Genomic DNA, 15,371 nt, shown 5'->3' on the forward strand with positions numbered 1-15,371 from the left:
AGTGGCGACTTTCACAAAGGGAAAGAATTAGGAACCTGGACCTCACTGCTCCTTTAAATGAGAAGGATGGTAAGAAAGAACCCAGCGTGTTCTTTCCATCCTAAGGCAATGTCTGGTTTTGATATTATGGGCACTGCTCAGCAGTTAACAGCAGGGTCACTTCTGTCAGGGCCTGGACTGGCCTGACCTGTCCTCCCCGGGCTCGACCTCCTCCTGCTGATGCTGACCCCTTGGTCCCCACCATAAGCCCCAGGGGGTCCAGTGGCTATTGTCAGCCTGCTGGTCTCTCACCTTTGATGGGGAGAAGATGCAACCTCCCTGTTCTGTACCCACCTCTTGTTCAGCCTCGCTAGAGACTGCCCCCATGACTCATGTCACAGCCACTTGCAGAAGGACGCCAAGGCTTGCTGCAGCAGGTCATCCGGGAATGACCAAGCCTGGAGTCTTCTCGAGCCAGAGGCAACAGGGTTTCCAGGACATTTAGGGTAATAAAATCGCCTCTGTTAGGACCCAGTCCAGTCAAATATTTCTGTTCTTACTTGAGCACTCACTGTGGCGGTTCCCCCACCCCACCCAGCACTCAGGTTGTCTTTTGAGCCAGCAGATGGGCAGTGGGTAGGAAAAGCAGCACCAGCCAGAGCCCAACTTTAAAAGGAATCATGTGACACGTTGTCTCCTTGAAATTGGCAGAGACCGAAGGACAAGCGAGGAAAAAACACAGGCAGAAAGATGACTCTCCTAAGGATTAGAATTTGCATTGAGTTTTGCAAACCACTGAGAGCTTTGTGGTTGACTCCATCACCACAGTGCACAGCGAGAAGGCTCTCATTCTGCAGACCAGGCCACATGCCTGGAAATTTATTTAAATTTTTGTTACTCTGGACCCGGGACAAGATTCATACCTTTTAATACCCTTGGTCAGGAGGGAGCAGGGACGGTGAGAAATGGCAGCAGAAGGAGCCTGACATGCGGCAGGTCATCAGTTGGGTAGCTGAGCTGCACCAGCCACGTCCCTATGTCCTCATCAGGGAGCCAAGCCAGGAGGCTCCCACTGCCCCCCATTATGCGCCCTTCCCACACCCCTCAGACTTCTCAGGACCTGGGCAGTTCTGGAAAGCCAAGCACCATTTTCCCAGGCCTGGGCTGGCCCCTTGGAGCACAGTTGTCATAAGGCTCATCTGCCTCCCCTGGGGGAGTTGCCCAGAGGAGCCCAAGGAGGGATAGGAAGGGCCTCACTTTTCCAGGAAGGACCAGGATCTGGACCCTGCCTGGCCCTAATTAGGCAGGAGTACCCAGAGTTCTGAGCAAATGCTGACCAACGCTTTGGACTGGATCCGCAGAGAAGCACACTGAGTTTTCTATTCAACTGCCTGAGCCCTGGGCATTCTTCAGAGAGAGAGGCCCCACTTCGTCTTCAACCAGACTCCACCGAGCTCAGGATTTGCCCCAGCCAGGCAATGGAATGATTGGCATGGGGTCTGGGGACATCAGGAGTTAATCAGCAGCCCCCAGTGGACAAGATAGAGCTATTTCTAAAATCACAGATGCCCCAGTGACTGCTCCCAGTGTGACCACACCTCCCAGGTGACCACATTCAGATAAAGGCCAGCGGGAAAGCAAACAGCGGGAATGGTTTCATTGCCTCGCCGGGACCAGTTTGGCCACAACAAAACCCTGCTGAGGGCAGGTTTGCTTTCAGTTTCTCAGTGTCTTCACCTGCACCCCACAGACCCCCATCTTCCCTGTTCAAAACACACACACACCACTTTTCCTTCTGTTCCTTTCCCTGGTTTCCCCCACATTCTGCTCCTTGACCTCTGGCAGGACCTGACCCCTCATCATGTCCTCTGCCTGCCAGGACTCCCACCTCCTCCTTCCCACTCGGGGCCTCCATCCTGGGTGCCCCAGGCTCCGAACTTCCTTCCAACTGCCAGAAACACTCACTGGCTCTGAGAGGTGCAGATGCTGTTGAACCTCATGGAGACCCAGTTTCCTCAGTAGTTGAAAAGAATGATTTTTTTTTTTTTTTTTGAGACAGTGTCTCACTCTGTCACTCACAATGGAGTACAGTGGCGTTATCTCAGCTTACTGCAACCTCCACCTCCCAGGTTCAAGCAATTCTCCTGCTCCGGCCTCCTGGGTAGCTGGAATTACAGGTGCCCACCACCACGCCCAGTTAATTTTTATATTTTTAGTAGAGATGGGGTTTCACCATGTTGGCCAGGCTGGTCTTGAACTCCTGGCTCCAAGCCTCGGCCTCCCAAAGTGCTGGGATTGCAGGTGTGAGCCACCATGCCCAGCCCTCAGTAGTTGAAAAGAAAAAGTTGTATCTTGCTCCAAATGTCCTAGGAAAGATTAAATGAAATAATCAATGCTGACATGCAGCTGGTATGCACCAGGACGACTGCACATGTGTGAACATGTCCGCATGCCTCAACACTGACTGGTACCAGCCAATCCCAGAGCTCCCCGAAGCATCCCCTGTCCCCTGTTGGCCTGATTACCCAGGCCCTCCCCAGGACTCTTGCTGACTTCCCCACAGATCAGCAGCTGTGGGTAATGCCTGGCACAATGTGTGTGTGTGGGGGGGTGGGCAGCAGCAGGGTGAGGGTGGTTTCAGGACCTGCTCAGCATGGCAGCTGGCATTTGTCCTCATTGGTCATTTGTCCATGCTCTTCCTATTAAAAATTTGGACTGTCCTCTGGAAGCAATGGATTTGGGTGCACCTGTCTTCTAAGTTGAATTATAGACCACATAATTATCAGGCAGGCTAAGATAGAGTGGGATCACCCTTTAAACTGTCATCAGTCATTTATACCTTACAGTAAGTGAATGAAGGAATGGAGAGGAGGTTTTCGTAGGGACTGGCAGGTAAGGTGAAAGGAAGGAGGTGAAATGCCAAGGGAAGGAAGGGTTAGGAGCCCAAATGGGGAAACAACTTCAGGCTATTTCTCCTCACTGCCTAGAGCCCTACTTATCCCCCAAACCCTACTTGTTCCCCACCAGCATTTTAAATTCCTTGGATTCAAGGTGCAATACTCCCTAGAAGCAGATGTCCTCCATGAAGAAGAAGGGAAATGGGCCCCACAGGTGGTGCTGCAGTCCCACTCGCCAGCCCCAAACACCATGGACACCCAGGACAGTGTAGATGGGTGGGACAGTGGACCCTGCATGGTGAAGGAGCACCAGATTCAAGGCAGAATGCCCGGCCCCAAGACTCAGCCCCACACTTTCTGGAGAGAGAGAGAGAGAGTCGTTGGTCAAGCTGCCTGAGTTTCTTTGAGCCTCTATTTCCCCTCATCTGTGAAATGTGGATTAAATTACCTGCCCAGTCAACCTCACAGGCTGATGAAAGATCAGAAGAGAGCTGGTGTATAAAAGGCTTTGTAAATTGTGAATCGCACTTCTAACATATGGTGTTATGCTAATCCACTCCATTCAGAAAGAAGCAGAGCTGGGCGTGGGGAGATGTGACTCAGGCAGCTCAAGACAGGAGTGAGGGCTGAAAAACTAGGCGGGGACTGAAAATAGAACCGTTTGCAGAGCTCCCGTGCCAGGTTCCCGGGGCCAGGCTCGCCAGCGACTGGCAGGCAGGGGCTCCAGCTTGGCCAGGCCCCAGTTACCTGCTCCCCAGTGCTGCAGCCCGAGGTGGCCAGACGCCCCACCTGGTCAGTGCTGGCCAGTGACCTCTGCTTACAAGCAAGAAGTGGGGGATGATGACCAGCTTTTTGAATTTGAATGACTCTCTCTCCTGGAGCCGCCTGCCTGCTGCCAAATGCAGCTCTTGGCTTGTTGCCTGCATTCCTGCCAGCAAAATTAGCCCACGGATGAAACCTACGAAGCACATTGGCCCAGGAGACCACAGGCCCTGCCTGCATGCTCCAGCCCCACGAGGGAAGCGTCCCCTGCCCATCCTGCCTTAGCTGAGTCCCAGCCCTCCTATTTTGAGGCAGGTAACAGGGTCGGTACCCGCAGAACTAAGCACTACTGAGCCATCAAGGTCCCGCGGCAAGCTGGCCTGTGTGGGTGTAACTAGGCAGATGTTTCATAAACAAACATTCCTTCAAGGCATTTCTGCTGCTAGCTCAGGCCAAGGAAAGCAAGGTAATAAGGAACAGTGACCTCACCAGGAAAGCAGGCTCCTCCGTCTCACACACAAATCCCACATCCCTATATATCCCGGACTCAGTGTGTCATGAAAATTCCCCAAGAGGCACTCTCCTGTAAAGGGAGCAGGTAGCCAGTTGAGAAGCAGGCTGGGAGCAGGGAGGGAGCTTTTTCCAGCTGCCTAGAGATACCACCATCCCAGCAGCGAGGGGTGGGCAGTGCAGAGGGTTTCTGTCCTCCGTGGGTCCTGCCCTCTTGCCACCACAGAAAGAAAGCAGAACAAAGCCAAAGCTATTTGTCATTTTGGCTCTTTCGGGTCCTGGCCAGGCTCTGTGACAGCATGCTGCCTCGGCAGCCACTGGGAGCTGGAGCTGGAGCTGGGAGCTGGGAGCTGAGCGCTGGGTGCTGTTGTGAAACCACTCAGCCTGGTCCTGTTTCATTTCCCCCATCTGCTGCTTTGTTCTTCCTCAGGATGTGGTGAGAGGTGGAGACTGGGGAAGGAAGTAGGAAGAAGAGAGGCCTGGAAGTCCTGGCTGTTTATTCCCTGCTCCTCCACCCTGAGAAGAGAGAGGGCAGAAAGCCACCCTCAGTCTCTGAAACTGGGTAAATGCACCCCCCAGGTACCCACCTGTGTGCTGGTGGCTACTTGAAGCTGCAAGCTAAACCCACACATCTTCCTGGGCCCTCCAGTTGGGCCGCGGGACATTAAGACAAATACAACTGTATTAACAGAAGCTAACATTTATGCTTTACATGTGCCGGACACTGTGCTAAGTGCATCAAGTGCCTTAGCTCATGCAATCCTCCAAACAACGCCATGGGATGGCTCTTTCATTTACCCTATTGGTTTACAGAGGCTTACCGAGTTTCTGAGGCTGCCTGAGGTCACACAGATACGGATGACGGCCCAGAGATGGACTCAGGTAGTTGGACTGCAGATAGATGTCCAATTTGTACACTGCCCAAAGGTGCCCTACTAGCGACAAGTGCTGTGTGCATGGGCACTGCCTCCACTCAAAGACAGCACTCTCCACTTGCTTCGAGGGGACAGCTTCCTAAAGTGGCAAAATTTACTTGACTATTTCAGTTAAAGGTTGAGTTCTCTTTGGAGGTGTTAGTACCAAAACACCAATAGCTATACATAACTATATAACTATATGTAACTGTTATGTAGTTATATAGTTATATACATATACTATATAACTAGTTATATACATACACTATATAACTATATGTAACTGTTATGTAGTCATATAGTTACATATAGTTATTGGTGTTTTGGTACTAATTTAATATTCTGTTAAATTGAGTTTATCCTAAAGCTGCCTCCTTACATCTTCCTAAAGGTTTCTCCCTACACAGTGAACTGTAACCTAAACTGGATATATAAACAGACTGTAACCTATTCTTGTTTCAGCCAATCACAGACGGCCAACCGTTCATACTGTGTTCAAGTAAGGCAAAGGCCCAGCTGTACCCTGTGCAGCTGTACCAGGCAAGAATCCAGCTGTGTCTGGTCCTCACTCCCATTTTCTGTACATCACTTTCTTTTTTTCTCTCCATAAAAGGCCTCTGACCACACAGCAATACCAATAGAGTCTCTCCAAACCTATTCTGGTGTGGGGGACTGCCCGATTCACAAAAAGTTTTTTGCTCAATTAAACTCTGTTAAATTTAATTTGTCTAAAGTTTTTGTGTTAACACTTTCAATTTCAGCCCCTTTCTCAAAGGTCACCGCTACTATCAAAGTGGTATTTTTATAGAATACAAACACATATGTGATTGACTTTCAAATGGTTCAGATGGGAAAAAGTTCTTTGAACTATACTTTCAATTTATCTGTAAGCTTAGGATTGTTTCAAAGTTAGCTTTTTTTAAGTTAACAAGAAAACAAATCAGAAAAAAAAAGTATTCAAAGAAAAGTTGCTCCTAGGTTGACCACCCCCAGGGTATATCTTCTCTGCTGTTAGAGGCATTAAAGTAAAAACGTGTGGAGCATTTCCAAGCTGCCTGGAAATGCTCCAGTCCCCATTTATGCTCTGAGCTCCCTGGGAGTGGTAGGGTCCACCCCCAGGTCTCCTTCCTCCCCCAGCCCTTGAAGTTCCTTGAAGTTCCAACTACGGATCCTCTACCTCCTAGACACTTACTGCCCTGCACCCACACACCATCCCCCGGGCATAAATGCCTGCCTGCCAGGGTCTTATCACATTTTATTGATTGCAATAGAAAACCACTCTAAAAAAGAACTGGTTCTTACTCTGGGTACCCTGTCCATAAGGCAGGGGCTTTTCTGGCCCTAGTTAATAGTGATGGAGAAATGTGGTGGGGATAGACGGGTGAGAACGTGCCAAGTCTAACAGTGGCATCCCCAGTCCAAGAATGTCCAGGCTATCAGAGTGTGGTCCCTGCACAACTTCCACATCATGAAGATTGTGCCTACCTGCTCTTGAATCGCTTCAGGTCTCTCTTGACTCAGGACAAAGGCCACAGATATTTTCCCCATTTTCAATGATCTGTTACTATTGCACAATTTTTCATTCTAAGGACCAAAAGAAGGGTGGAGACTTCAGTGTTCCCGACCAGAACCACAGCTCATGTTCAGAAGGAAATGCTGCCTGTGGCTTCAGGGAGGCAAGAGGACCAGTCAGGCCCTCAGCCAGCCCATTACTCAGCAGGTGAGCTGCTTGTGAAAGACAGTAGCTCACTTGTCATCCCAGTGTCCAGGGCAACGGCACAACAGTGCAGAGCCATACAGGTCAGTGTCCTGGCCTCCTCATCATAAAAATCTCCCAAGCCTGTGCAGTGGGCGGGGCAGGGCATCTCTTTCCTCTGCCTGAAAGTGCAGTCAATAAAACCATGAGCCTAATTCTCACCCAAGTGATTATTTTAGTGCTGGGGACCTCCAGAACGAGAGGTCCTCTCCCCACCATGAAACCTAGATTTATGACAAGGATTTAAGAAACACACCCTCCTCCACAATTTAACATTGTGTTTTGAAATGCAAACCCTGTGTTTCCTACAACAAAAAGCAAACGTCATCCTCAGGAAACACAGAATTCAGCAGTGCCTAAGTTGGACTTACGGGGCAGGCAAAAGGAAGAGGAGGTTATGCACTAGAAGAAGTGAGCTGGGAATTAGATGTGAGAATTTGAGTGGGCAATCAGAAAGAAAAAGAGAAAAGGGAAGAACTTGAAACAGCTTAGATGATTTCAGACACGATTAACTCATTATTCAGCAAACCATGCTGCACATTGGGAATGTAAACATGAAATGCTCCTGCTCCTGGCCAGTGTAACAGTCTAATGGAAGATACTGACAGAAACAAACAAACAAGAAAACCATGTGATCTGTGTTAGACATGTTTACCTTGCAAAGGGAAAATAGAATAAGTGTCTGACTGGGAGAGTCGGGGACATTTGAGCTGGGTATTGAAAGATAAGTACAAGTTTTGCTAAGAAAAGAAAGGGCAAGGGCCTAAAGCCATTCCAAAGACAAGTCACTCAGAAAGCACTAGAAGAAAAGGCGCCAAGAACCCAGTTCGGGAAGATTTCTCTTACTATGAGAAAAGGGAGTATTCCTGGACAAAATGCATGGGCCCTTTGGCAAGGGGCTTGAGAAATGGCAATACAGGTCAGCCTGAACTCAAGGGGATGTGGGCCAGGGAAGAGAGAGAGAATGGTTTTGACCGTACTTTGCATATAGGCTCTCATCTCAGATTACTTACCCATAAAATGTGGATAATAATTGCCCCTCTGCAAAGTTAGGGTAAGAATATACATATGGTTGAGGTATCTTAAGTAGTTAAACTCAACGGAAACAGAAAATGGAATGGTGGTAGCCAGGGGCTGGGGAGGTGGGGAAATGGAGAACTTTTGTTCAGTGGGTATAGAGTTTCAATTTTACCAGATGAAAAAGTTCTAGAGGTCTTTTGCACAACAAAATGAAAATACTTGGCCAGGCGTGGTGGCTCATGACTCTAATCCCAGAACTTCAGGAGGCTGAGGCTGAGAACATTTACAATTAATTTTAACCTAAATGCACCCTGAGAACTTGTTTTTAAAAAAGTCTCTTGTGCTTCTAATGAAGCCATCACATTAACACCAATTGCTTTACTTGTTGTATATGAACAACAAAACTTATAAATAAAAATGAGTGAGATTAATTTAGAAGAAATAACACTTGATCTAAATGAAAAGTCATGCTTTACTAAGTCACGTGGAAATGCAGCTCCTGCAGCTGCATCATCTTTCTGCTCTGTCTTCTTAAAATTACAACAAACTTTTGAAGTAGATGCTGATGGGTGTTGTCTGCTTTTCCTGGTCAGTGATGTCACTATGCCTCCCTTCCCTATGGTGGACAGACAATAAATGCTGACAAAATGTTGTGCAAGTTACATGTTCATTGCCAACAATCTTAAGACATGGAGAGCTGGTATCTAATTTTTCGTTAAGCAAGAACTTTCTATTTTTTTAGGTGGTTGTTGGCAGAAAGGCTTATCGAAAAATTTAAAAAACATTAAGTGTATTCATTTCCCATTGCTGCTATAACAAATTACCACAAATTTAGTAGCTTAAAACAATGCAGGCTGGCGCAGTGGCTCATACCTGTAATCCCAGCACCTTGGGAGGCCAAAGTGGGTGGATCACCTGAGGTCAGTAGCTCGAGACCAGCCTGGCCAACATGGTGAAACCCCGTCTCTACTAAAAATACAAAAAAAAATTAGCCAGGCATGGTGGCACCTATAATCCCAGCTACTTGGGAGGCTGAGGCAGGAGAATCACCTGAACCCAGGAGGCAGAGGTTGCAGTGAGCCCAGATTGTGCCATTGCACTCCAGCCTGGGCAACAAGAAAGAAGCTCTGTCTAAAAAATAAACAAATAATAATAATAAAACCGCAAAATTATTATCTTACAGTTACAGTTCTGGAGGTCAGAAGCTCCAAATCAGTCTTACTAGGCTAAAGTCAAGGCGTTGGCCAACTTGGTTCCTTTCAGAGACTCTAAGCAAAGGATCAGTTCCCTTGCCACTTTTAGTTTCTGGAGTCCACGTGCATTCCTAGGTTCACGGCTCCTTCTCCACATCATTCCAACCCCTTGCTTTGATTGTAACATCTACCACTGACTCTGAGCTCCAGTTTCCCTCTTACAAAGACCCTTGATTACATCAAGCCCACGTGGACAATCCACAATAATCTACTCATCTCAAGATCCTTAATTTAGTCACATCTGCAAATTCTTTTCGCCATGTGTGGTAACGTATTCACAAGTTCCAGGGATTAGGACATGGACATCTTTGGGTACTGGAGGTGGGGGCATCAGTCAGCTGACCACAATAAGCAATATAAAAACTAGATGTAATTTTACATGATACAATAAGTGACACAACCAATGTAGCAGATTTCCAACTACTCCTTATACACTCTGAGCTAGAACTGCTTGGCCTCTATTTCCCAAACATATTGAAAGTACACGTAGCCTGTATTTTTCCAGATTTCACATTGACCCCATCGACTAGCAGCCTGGCACTTTGAGCATATGGCATCACGCAGGCCAAAATATGGGTCACAGCACAACTGACTGGTACACTGAGTCACCAACAGCAATCAACAGCCAGTACCACAGCATATACTACCACTGCCTGTGACCAGAGGGAATTAGTTGTCCTTAGCAGCTGCTGTCCAAAAGCACTTTATTTCGTCAACAAACACCCTGCATACTGTCCTTGAAAAGGAGGTGCTACTTATGCTGCATCTGGAAAGCTTCAAAAAAAAGCGGGGGGACGCAGGCTGGGCGTGGTGGATCACACTTGTAATCCCAGCACTTCAGGAGGCTGAGGTGGGAGGATCACTTGAGCCCAGGGGTTCAAGACGAGCCTGGACAACAAAGTGAGACCCACCCTCTCTAAAAAAAAAAAAAAAAAGTTAGCCAGACATGGTGGTACATGCCTATAGTCCTGGCTACTGAGGAGGCTGGGGCAGGAGGATTGTTTGAGCTCCAGAGTTGGAGGCTGTAGTAAGCCATGATCGTACCACTGCACTCCAACCTTGGCAACAGAGCAAGACCCTGTCTCAAATTTTAAAAAATAAATAAATAAAGTTGGAGCAACCTTGGTGAGTAAAAAGGAAAAGGAAAAAGAAAGAAAGAAAAGAAAAGGCACAGGTATGCCCAGCTGCCCTTCAGATGTAGTCATGTGTTGAAAGGAGAACTGTGGCTGCTATGCCGTCTCACACACTGTTTGCCAAGACCAGAAGCTGAAAGTAGGAACCTACCAAACTCATCCCTGCTTTCTCTGTGCCAGTAATAAGAATACATCTTTTAAAAAGAAAATCTGGGACAAAGGCTAATCTGGACGGGATGTTAGAATAAGAGGCAGAGCAGGGACTGTCCCAAGCAAACCAGGACCTAAAATCTTACCTTAATAAGTGAAAGAAATTTTAACATTTCCTTTAAATTAGAAAGAAAGCCAAAATTTAGCTAAGCAGTGACTAATAATAATGAGTTTAACAACAATGGAATTTTAACTAATGTTGAGTTACTTTAAATTATATAGTATTTCTTTCTAAGTAGAAATTAATCACAAATAGCCTATTTTATTTTATTTATTTTGAGATGGAGTCTTGCTCTGTCGCCCAGGCTGGAGTGCAGTGGCGCCATCTCGGCTCACTGCAACCTCCACCTACCGGGTTCAAGCGATTCTCCTGCCTAAGCCTTCTGAGTAGCTGGGATAACAGGCACCCACCACCACACCTGGCTAATTTTTGTATTTTTAGCAGAGATGGGGTTTCACCATGTTGGCCAGGCTGGTTTCGAACTCCTGACCTCAAATGATCTGCCCGCCTCAGCCTCCCAAAGTGCTGGGGTTACAGACATGAGCCACCGCACCCAACCATAAATAGCCTATTTTATAAAAGAGATATATTTTTAGAGGAAAATGCTATGAGTCTGAATTGTAGGGTGATCTTTGTTATTCGCGCATCAATCAAACATAAGCAAGGCAGCACCTACACTGACCACTACCCAAATTGTAATTGCTACACGAAGAAACAGCCTGGCAACCCAAAATCTATGAAGTGATAACAAATAGGAACTCCCTTCAGGTCAAAATTGTCCCTCAAGTCAATGTCTGTACTCCAGGACTGCTCCCGCATGGGACACTTGAGAGCACACATCCCCTTTCTTCAAACTCTTCTTTCCATGCTTCTTGCTGCGGGGCACTCCTGGGTCCCCCTCATCTCCTTGACCTTCTCTTTCCTGGTTCCTTGGCTAGTGTTTCTTCCTGCTTCCAGGCTGTGACTGTAGGTTCCCCCTAAAACTGAGGCCTCAGCCCTCTGTTCATCCTGCATTACAATCACTCTCTTGGAGAATCAACCCTTATACCATTGCCTTTCATCTATCTAACTCAAATTGCATCTCCTTTCTTGACACCCACCCAAACTCCAGATTCAAGTCTTATACTTTCCTCAAGTTTCAGTTCAAGTCTGTCTCCAGACCTCACTGCTATTTCCCTCCTGTGAATTCTAATAGCATTTATAACCTACACCACACAATCTGAAATTTAATTTTGTTTGTTTATTTAGTTTTTTGAGATGGGGTCTCACTCTGTCTTTCAGGCTGGAGTGCAATGGTGCGATCTTGGTTCACTGCAACCTCTGCCCCCGGGTTCAAGCGATTCTCCTGCCTCAGTCTCCCAAGTAGCTGGGATTACAGATGCCCACCACCATGCCCAACTAATTTTTTTTTTTTTTTTTTTTTTTTTTGAGATGGACTCACTCTGTCGCCCAGGCTGGAGTGCAGTGGCCGGATCTCAGCTCACTGCAAGCTCCGTCTCCTGGGTTTACGCCATTCTCCTGCCTCAGCCTCCCAAATTTTTGTATTTTTAGTAGAGACAGGGTTTCACCGTTTTCGAGACCCAGGCTGGTCTCGAACTCCTGACCTCAAGTGATCCACCCGCCTTGGCCACCCAAAGTACTGGGATTATAGGCGTGAGCCACTGCACCCGGCCTAATTTTATTTATATTCCAAGTTTTTCCCTACACCTTTCATGGATGTATATTTGCTCCCATCCCAACCAAAATGAAAGCTCTTCCTGCACAGAGGTGAGGCCTTTCATTCATTTATTCAACTAGTATCTATTGAGAATTTACTACGTGCCAGTGCTATTCTAAGTACGTAAGTAAACAAAACAAGGATCTCTGGCTTCGTGGAGCTTATATTCTAGTGGGTGGGGTAGGGGGCCAAGGTAGGGGTAAGGAGAGACAGATAATGACGAATAAACAAATAAATAAGTATATTGTTTATTGTTACTAAGTATATTCAACAGCTTCACGTGGCTAGTAGCAATAGTATTGGACAGCATAGGTCTAACGTTTTCATTCCCTGGATTTCATTTAATTTAATTTGGAAAAAATGTCACAAGTAAATCAGGCTGACATATTTGTATTCATTTTCTCAAATGCAAAGCAACCTTCTGAATCCACATTTTTCATACCACAATGCAGGTGGTGGGAGTAGGCTAGGATGGTGGATTTGTTTGCTTTTTGTGTAACAAGAAAAGCAAATAACAGAATGACCACATTAGCAAATTCAGGTGCAAAAGCAGATCTACCAGGTGTCTCAGGGCTTACGCTCTTAGGGTCTAAAAGGGCTTTCTTTGCTATTTAAACAACTGCAAGAAAACACATTGTTCTGTAGACTCTGAAGGGCAATTACAAAGGAGAGGTTTCAAAGACATTTGGGAGATGACGTCACCGGGATGAATGGACTGCTTGCCACGGTTTTAAAGAAAACAGCCCTCATTAGACCCCACAGGTTTCGTACAATCCCCATATGACTTTCTAATCAGAGAAGGAACAGGCTGTTTACAGACAGTGTTTGTGGTGCAGTTATTTTTCAGGACAGCTATTTTGGCAGTCTCATGGAAACTGCTCCATGAAATGGAGCCTCCTTCTGTCTGGTATCACCGAACCCTATATGCATCCCTGATGCTTGCTCTGCCTCTGGCCGCCAGGGTTTATAGGGGATTTTTGCTCCTTCTATTGCTTTTGGTTCCATGTTAGTCATCCAGAATTTATGTATTTTTAATGAAATGTATAAATAACATGCAATATTCATGTGAAAAAAAGGTAGGCTATCACGTTGATGTGTACTTAGAGAAACTCCCTAGATGGATATTTCCTTTCTTTCTTTTTTTTTTGAGACAGTTTTACTCTTGTCACCCAGACTGCAATGGCGCAATCTCAGCTCACTGCAACCTCCGCATCCCAGGTTCAAGCAATTTTCCTGCCTCAGCCTCTCTGGGATTGCAGGCATGTGCCACCACGCCTGGCTAATTTTTGTACTTTTAGTAGAAACAGGGTTTCACCATGTTGGCCAGGCTGATCTCGAACTCCTGACCTAGGTGATCTGCCCACCTTGGCTTCCCAAATGCTGGGATTACAGGCTGGCCTAGATAGATGTTTTCTAAACTGGCAGTAATCATTGCCTCTAGCGTGGGATCTTAGGAACTTGGGAACAGGAATAGTGAGAACTGTACTGCTCAAGATACACCCTTTTGAACTCTGAATATTTTTTGTATCAAATGCATCTGATTTTTAATCTTGTTTTAAAATTTATTTTTGAGCAGTTCTAGATTTACAGAAAAAATTGGCAGAACACAGAGCTCTCATATACTCCCTCATCCCTCCACACCCTATTATTAATATCTTGCATATTAGTGTAGTACATGTGTTACAATTGATGAGCCAAGATTGACACATTAATAACTAAAGTCCTCTGGGCCAGGTGGCTCTCCCCTGTAATCCCAACACTTTGGAAAGCCAAGGCAGGCGGAAGGGTTCAAGGACAGCCTGGGCAACATGTGCATTTACCAAAAAATACCAAAAAAATTAACCAGGTGTGGGGGCGCAAGCCTGTAGTCCCAGCTACTGGGGAGGCTGAGATGGGGGGATCACTTGAGCCCAAGAGGTTGAGGCTGCAGTGAGCCGTGATAGCACCACTACACTCCAGCCTGGGGAACAGAGTAAGGTCCTGTCTCAAAAAACAAACAAACAAAGTCCATAATTTACATTATGTCACTTTTGATGTTGTACATTCTATGGGTTTCAACAAATGTGTAATGGCATGTATCTGCCGTTTCAGGCTCAGACAGACTAGTTTCACTGCCATAAATATCCTCTGTGTCCTGCCTGTTCATCTCTCCCTTCCTCTCTCTCTCTCCACTGGACCCCGGGTAACAACCGGTCTTTTTATCGTCTCCGTAATTTTGCCTTTGATTTTTGTTTTAACCATGTGCATCTTTATTTATTTAAAAAAAATTGTTTTAACCTTAAGAATATTTTTGAAAAGTCTATTCAAACTAGGTTAGCTTTTCAGTGGATGCCCCTCCTACAAACAGTCATCATAAAGGAATGTAACCTATTAACTAATGCCAATACAAAATATGTTGAGAAAACTGTTAGAAATGTAATTGAGCATTATCTGGGCAGCCTGTTGCTAAGGAAAAAGGATCACATTGTCTCCAGTATCCTCACCTCCTATCCCCTGCCCCCTCTAGCGTCTGAAAAATAATTCCACTGACATATTCAAGAAACTTAAAAAAACAGACAGATTTGCAAATCTGTCATAAAATGTGAGTGTTGCAATTCAAAGAGCAAAATCAGAGGACGTGAGATGTGGAATTCTCAGGACTCAAGCAGATTCTCAGAAAAGAAGCAATCCTCACCAAGCATAATGATGCCCTTGCTGAGGGCAGACGTGTGGTAAACACAATCACGGTGTTGTTATTCATGGTTTCCCATCAGCAACTGCCTGCCCCCGGACCTGACACAGCCCTGGTCCCCGCCTTCCCTGATCCCTGTCTCAAAGGCATCCAGGGCACTGACATGGAGGGGAGGTTACGCAACCAAATGGAGCTTGGGATGGATAAAGCTCTTCCTTTATAGATAATAAAGTCAGCTGAAAAAATCAGTGTTGTGTGGGGTTTTTTAATGACTTTTTAGGCTTCTTCAAAGGCTGTATCAAATATGCTTACATCAAAATGATAATGTCAAAATGCCAGGTGTCCTTCCAGACTTAATAAGATGCTAGTCCACCTGTCACTCCAAGGAGAGGGAACAGAGAGGCATGCACAGGGGGAAGGACCTTTCAGAGCCACCAAGCCAGTGTGCAGCAAAGCGGGGTCAAACACTCAGGTATACTGTGGCCCCATAATATGTGTCATATTTTACACACACACAGGATGAAATGTTCACCCCAACAGAGCAGATT

The sequence above is a fragment of the Papio anubis genome, chromosome 8 (assembly GCF_008728515.1).
Source record: "Papio anubis isolate 15944 chromosome 8, Panubis1.0, whole genome shotgun sequence".
NCBI classification, from domain to species: Eukaryota; Metazoa; Chordata; class Mammalia; order Primates; family Cercopithecidae; genus Papio; species Papio anubis.